Here is a 7,553-nt window from a genome sequence, read left to right as displayed (position 1 = left end):
TATTCTTATTCTCTGAGGCCTGGGATAAGGAGAGCTAGAGTCAAGCCATATGAGCATATCTTGGCATAAGCCAAACCTGTTTCGAATGTGGTGGCAAGGAAGTCCAGAGTTATGCTAGGCTCGGAAAAGGGGGCCTGAAGAAGGAAGGTTAGAGGACTGTAAGGCTAGAAATTCAATTATGGATTGATATCTGGATCTTATTCTAGGCCTAAAACAGGCAAGGCGTGGAAAAGGCAGAGAGGTTGGGAATGGTCTGCAACCTAGTAATGTTGCAATCCACATACAATGTGGAAGATGTTTCAGTAGGTCTGTGCTGCCCTGGAAGCAGTCTGTAGATGAACCTAGAGGAAGCCCGGAACCTTGTGAAAAAGGTTGATAAAGGGAACAAAACTCTGGAGGGCCAGACAGAGTATGCCAGAAATATTTGGGTATTTTGGACACGTCTGTTTTGATTTTGTGGATGACCCACAACCGCAGAGCCAGAGGGAAAAAGGCATATGAAAGTGGAATGTCAGCCCGCGAAAAAGGACATAGCATATGAATGTCAGAACTTGTACGTTTGATGGTGTTGCAAGCGTATCCACTTGTGGGTGACCCAAGGTCTTTGCAATTCTGAGAAAGATCTCTGGTGTGTTATGGCAGCAGTGGGATCTAAATCTACACCTCCGAAGGAACTGGAGAGTCGCTCAATCTACAGTATGACTGGTTATGTATAAGGAAAAGGCTATCTTGTTTAACTCTTCTTGTATGCATGTAGCAAACAGGAGAATGGACCGCTGTACTGCCCACTTCCAGGCATTTATTGCCTGCTGACAGAGAATGCAAGATCAAGTGCCTCTTATTCTTTTGAGGTAGATAAACAGTGGTTTTGTTGTCCAGACAGAGCTGAACTGAATTATCCCGTGGGTCTGAGGGAAATACAGAGGATACAGCCAATCTGGCAGCTCTTAGCTCTGAGATTGATATGAGCTTTAGAATCTCAAGCGGTCCACTTCCCTCCTACTGTATTGCACTGGGTGAATGCCCCCCAGCCCATGAGGGATGCATCTGATGTGATGACTATGTCTGGAGTAGGAGGTAGGGGAGATCTGGAATAGGAAATGTTTTCCAACTGTGAATCTCCCTGTGGACTATGGGAGATAGTATCATTTTGTCTGTCCCAATCCTGTCAAATAAGGGATGATAGGAGGTTCTGGAATTGTCTGCATATGAGAGGTAAGTGGAGAAAACCCAGGATCTGAGGCTCTCATTTTCCTTATCAGCCTAGCCAAGTCTCTAAGTGAAAACTGAGCACCTAAAAAAACAGACTTGTATGGCGTTCCACTTGTCTGAGAGAACCGCTATTGATAAAGAAGAGGAATCTATCAAAGACCCCAGAAAGACAACAGATTGGGAAGGTATTAATACAAATTTCTCAAGGTTCTTATGAAAACCTAGATGCCAGAGGAGCGACAGGATAAGATACCTGTGAGAAAAGGGGGGCAATTGTTCTGCATGCACTACCAGGAGATTACCTAGGTAGATAATAACAGTGAACCTTTTACTGTCTGAGGTGTGTAATTGCTGCCTTCATGATGCATATGAGTATGTAAGGGGCATTGGACAGTCCGAAATCCATTACAGTCCAGTTGCATGGAACGTCTCTCCACAGGGAACTTAGCAGCCTCCTATGATTTGGATGTTCCAGTATCATGTTCAATGCCTCCTTCGGGTCTGTTTAGCTACAATGTTTAGCTTGGACCAGCCTAAAGGGTATATCTGCTAAACCCTCCATATGGAAAGACCAAGGTTTCATATATATTCAGTACTGGCCTATATGAAAGGTCCTGTTTCCTTACAGGGAAATGGTAGCTGACCCAACCTATTTTCAATTGTCTGCCGACTCGATCTAGCCCTGTTAAAGGGCCAGGGACATTATTTATCCAGCATCCAGAACTAGTGTTCCCTGGATGGGAGCATATCTGGTTAGGAAAAGGAACAAGGGGAATATGCCCCTCTTCCCACCTGTACATGGTAGTCCGCCTACAGGAGGCCAATGCTCTGGAAAGACAGGGAGGAATCCTCTGTCTTTATTAGGATGATATTCACTTCACCTCTCGTGACCTGTGTCTCGGAGAAGCCTCCTCTGAGCACTCTGTGGCTGTCACATTGCTCTAGGTTCAAACTGCTGACTCTAACAGAATGACCCTCCTAGCAAACAGGCCCCTTGAAGGGCTGGGGACTTTTAACAGAACTTAACCTTGTGTATGAAGTCAGGACTGAAAGATCAGAATTAGGTTTGGGACATCCACTGATGCAGGAGCTACATTACTGAGATCTGCACTTGCTTGCTGGCAGTTCTGCAGGCATTTGAAATAGAATTAAAGGCCTGGCCAATCATCAGGGTAGCTCTATTAACAGCTTTCAATAGGGCCATTTGGAAGCAGGGAATCTAGGGAGTTCGCTGGAACCCTTTTTACTCTGCCTTATCCAGGGCAAATAATACTGGCCCACAGTGTCAGTTACTATGAACTTTATTTATTTTTATTTATTTATATTTTGCAGCACTTTTCCCCCCACTTGTGCTGAGAAAGCAGAGTCAATCTCTAGGGTAAAAAGGGCAGGGATTTCAGGAATGCCCAGGTGTTACAGAGAACAATCTGTCCTCCTTAATGAGGGGCTGCAAAAGCCAGCTGGGTGAATTACTACACCTCAAGCACTTGTTCAGGGCAGAGTGTGCTGTGTATAGCATAAATGGGGCATTTCACTTGCCAATGCCACTCAGGTCATTTGCAAATCACTATATTCACCCCTGTGAGAGGATTCACTGGATCTTGTTACCTCCTCCAACTCCCAAGCCACTCCCTGTGAGTTAGCTGGGGACTGTGTACTGTGGTGACTAGTCCCTTTTCTGAGCACTAGTCCCTATTATGAGCTTGTTGTTGAGCATACTGCCAGTGACAGGCAGGAAAATGTGCCGGCCATGGGCAAGAGAGGGTGGTCTGTTACAGACCTCTCAGGTATTCCTACTGCAGGCAATACCTGGTAAAGAGATGTTATTGCCTGAACAGGCATCTCTTGAAGAAAACATGAACTGTTGTTTGTTTATTTTTGTGCCTTTCCACAACACTGTGAGAATAGGCAAGGGGAGGAGGAGACTCTGCCTGTCTGGGCTCTCCTTTCTCCTTTTACAGACATCTCAGGTATTCCTACTGCAGGCAATACCTGGTAAAGAGATGTTATTGCCTGAACAGGCATCTCTTGAAGAAACTCTGCCTGACTGGGCTCTCCTTTCTCCACAGAAACTTCCCTGCTGTCTTCCGACCTGACAGGGTTAAATAACTTTCTCCTCTTAAATAATACTTTATTCTGTGAGGAAGAGGAGGTATAAGCAGCCACAGCCATGTAATGTTTGGAGGGCCGTTTGTTTTGCTGAAGGATGGGGATTTTATTAGTCTGTCTATAGCAGACACAGACAAAGCTTCCTCCTTCCTTCAGCGCTGAGGTAAAATCTGACCTCAGGGGGCGGAGCTTAGCCTTATATACAGCAGGTGCATGTGACTAGAGTGCACCTGCATGACCTGCAGTATATGTGCACTGCCTGTGCACATGTCATGCATCAGCAGCTAAGCTCTCTACTCCCCTGGCTGTGGTAAGGTAAGTGAAAATTTTATTTCACTATACCATTCCAGCGTATGTCGGGAGGCTTACACCATAACCCACCAGCTGTTGCTAGGTGGCAAGCCTCCCGACGAACAAACAATAGGGTTACTGCAACTGCGGTCACCCCACTGAAGGTCAACGCCTGAAATAGGTCGACATGGGTAAGGTCAACAGGGTTGGAAATTCAACACAATCATTAGGTCAAAAGGTCGACATAATGTTGACTATGCCGACATTTGGTTACAAAAAAACACGGAAAACTCATGTTGAGCTTTTGACTCTCGACCTTGCCATTGTCGACCTAATGCTTGTATCGAAATTCCAACCCTGTCAACCTATCAACCTAAGGCCTGTCGACCTTCAGTGGTCGACCCAATGCGTGTCAACCTAAATTGGGTTGACCCAATGACCCACACCCTTCTTTACATATTGATTTTAAGGGTGCCGGATGATGCTCCGACAGGGGGATCCCGACAGTCAGTATCCCAACGTCAGGATCCCGACTGCCGGTGCCCCGACAGGGGAGATCCGACTCACAGGGGCTATTCTCCCTTGTGGGGGTCCACGACCCCCATAGAGGGAGAATAGAACCTGTAACGAGCCACTGAGCCCGCAAGGGGCTACTTTGCACTCGCTCCCATGTCGGAGCACCAGCAGTCGGGATACTGACCGTCGGGATCCCCCTGTCAGAGCGCCATACCACACCCGATTTTAAAGGGGCCAATGAAAATGGGAGCCCTCCACACACCTGAGCTACCAGGCACAGGCCAGCACCTCATGGCACCACTCCCTGTGCACACAGCAGGTGAGGGAGGAGAGAGCAGGTCAGCAGTTTCCTACTTTGGGTTCCCTATAACAGTGCAGAACATTCCGGGCGGGATGCAGCAAGCACGGCATTTGGCTAGCATTGCCTCTCTCCATTCTTCACAGCCATAACCGCACTTATTAATGCCTATGCTTGAAATAAATCCAAAGGACATATCTTGCATTATGAGCCGGCCTTTGCGATAATTGGACGTCTGGAGTCTGAACCTATCATCCTATCTGCTCATGCGTCTAATTACAAACGCACCACAGGAGGTCCTGGGTGAGATCTAATTGGATCCCTCTCAGCAGGGAAATACAGTATGAAGGGAACTTTTTATTGGGCAACACCATCCAAAGATGACAGGGCCCACCACATCCAAGCCCCGAAAGCTTTCACATTCTGGGACTTGATGCATATGTGGTAAGCTGACAAATCTACAGGAAACGGTATTTTCTGAGTTTTTCCTGCATTGTAATGCTTGGTACATCCCACCCAATCAGTTTGTCCAGGGGATGGCCAATCTGCGGTCACATATGCACAGTTGGGTAGTTAGGGAAAGGTGACGGTCACATATGCACAGTTGGGGAGCTAGAGCGAGGTCGCTCATTTGCAGTAGGAGAGATCACACATGTATAAGTAGGGACAAGTCACATACCTGTATGCACAGTTGGGGAGTTAGGGAAAGGTCACAAATGCAGTTGAGGAGTTAGGTAGGTGTCAGGCATGCTCAGTTTGTTAGGGTAGGGTTGCAGATGCTCCGTTTGAGAGTTATGGTGCCCATACACATGAGATATGGCATGCGATCCATGCAATTTCTATAAATCGCCACAACAAATCGCATTGCATGTGTCACACAATACGCAGGCCTGCCGGCCGAATCTCGCATTGATACATATTATTAGCTGCACATAATCTCCAGGGGTGAAAGTGAGGGGGAACAGGCTGGAACTGAGTTACACCACCTCTAATACTGCTTTCACATTTCAAAAACCAGCTTTCAACCCGTTTTTCTAAACGTGTCTTAAAACTGGTCAAAAGCCAGTTAAACCCCTTTCATATTGCATGATGTAAAGGTATATTGCAGTTTAAATACCGTTTTGTACCTTTCAGATTCAACCCGTTTCACCCATAGAAAGCCATACAATGTCATTTTAAATGTTTTTTTCCTGCTTGTGGGCGGGTATCAAGTGTGGTTATCATTTGTAGCAAATACCGTTTCTGAGCTGTTCAGACTGCAGGAGAAACGGCTCAGAAACGTGTAGGATCCTGCTTTTAACACGTGTCAAAATACCGGTTTTCTGTAACCGGTAAATTGACAATGTAGCTTTCACATTGCAGCTGGAACCGTTTTAAAGCACTAAAAAAACGGCAATATACCGTGTTACAGCTGCAATGTGAAAGGGGTATAATAGTGAGGTGGAACATTTTAACCTCCACATGGGCCCAGCACAGTCATTCTCACAGAAAAGCATTCTAGTTTGCAGGGGGATGCCAAAAACCCTAAAACCCTACCACTGGCTCTGTCTCTCCTAATGGGGGGAGGGGGGTAAATAGGTGGCATAGAGAAATGAGTTCCCCCACCTCTGCATGACCACTTTAAGCCCTGATAATATCTACAGTATCTATCGCATTGCATGTATTTAACCACATGCAATCGCTTGCAATGCGATCTGCGGTGGTGTATAAAAAAAAAACATGTAAATAATATTTAGGAGTAACAATGTGTAATGTGACACACCCCCTACCATACAATCATGCAACATTGAACACGTTTCAGGAGCTGTGGCATCCCAGCCTATGCCCCCCCCTGCATAACGCTACTGATAAGCATTATGGGATATGTAGCCAGCCTTATTATCTCGTTGTGTTAAATGGATTAAACATCAGGCTTGTGTCGAGCATTCCAGATGGCCAAGGTGGTTTTAAAATTATCGTAAGATCATTTTTAACCTCATTACACAGAACATGCAAATATCTTTCTTAACTACATGGACAGCTACTGCAGGACAGCCAGAATTACATCATTATATACTTATAATGAATACGTTTATATTAAATATTATATAGAAGAACACATTTTATTAGACATTCTTAATAGTTAATAAAAACATAAATGAATAGCTAGTGCATTATGTATGTTAGGTTTCTGTCTATATAAATATGATTCTTCTTTCCCTTTACCCTTAGTTATACAGTGAGTTTACAAGACAAAATTAGATATTCTTATCAGCTGGGAACCACATTTTCAAGGGTTCATTCACAGCTAAACAAGTTTTATGTATCTTTTCATTAGAAGGAGCAGAGGCTAATGCAAAGCACTGTCCTCATAAACAGCAATTGGCAAGACTTGGCTGTTGTCAATGTTCCTTCCATGCCTCCCCCTTGGCACCGTGTGGGGATGTTTAAATTACAAAATAACTGCAACATGGGACTCAGCGGGGAATTCAATTAGCTGCAAAAATTTACGGGTGTGAAAAATCGAAGGTAACCTCAAGCTTTCTCGCACAATTGAGCTATTCAATTAGAGCTCTTTTTGCACCCGTTAAATGTTCTTGGAGGAAACGTTTGAAGACAAGACAGAGGGGAAATTTACTAAGCTAAATTCATAAAAAAATAGGTGTATTTCGTATTTTCGGGATTTACTATCACGAAAATACGTACATTTTTATGCATATTCATGGCACATTTGTATTTGTATTTACACATACAAATGTATATGCCATCGACAGAATACAAATAGGAATACAGAATACAAATAGGAATCACCATTCAAAAGAATGGTGATTCCTAAGAATAAAAAATACAAAGCTATAACAGTCCTATGCATTCGTATTAAGAAAACAAATACAAAAAAATTGTATTCTTAGTAAATTTCCCCTGAGTATGTGTTTTCACTGCTGATTTTTTTCTCAGAGCCAGCAGAGATCCCCAAGAGATCCCCAAAAATATGATTGATTAATGCAGTGTCACTTACTTTACTTTAAGGGTAAGAACGAGTGTCTAGTTACCTGGATTGTGCCATTTCCTTTTCATGGATGCTTGCCTCGTCTCTGGTGTCACATATCGCAGTGCCGTCTTTCCCATTGGGCACGATGGGCAGTTG

The sequence above is a fragment of the Crinia signifera genome, chromosome 3, assembly GCF_055691185.1.
Source record: "Crinia signifera chromosome 3, ASM5569118v1, whole genome shotgun sequence".
Lineage (NCBI taxonomy): Eukaryota > Metazoa > Chordata > Amphibia > Anura > Myobatrachidae > Crinia > Crinia signifera.
This window is presented reverse-complemented; position numbering follows the sequence as displayed.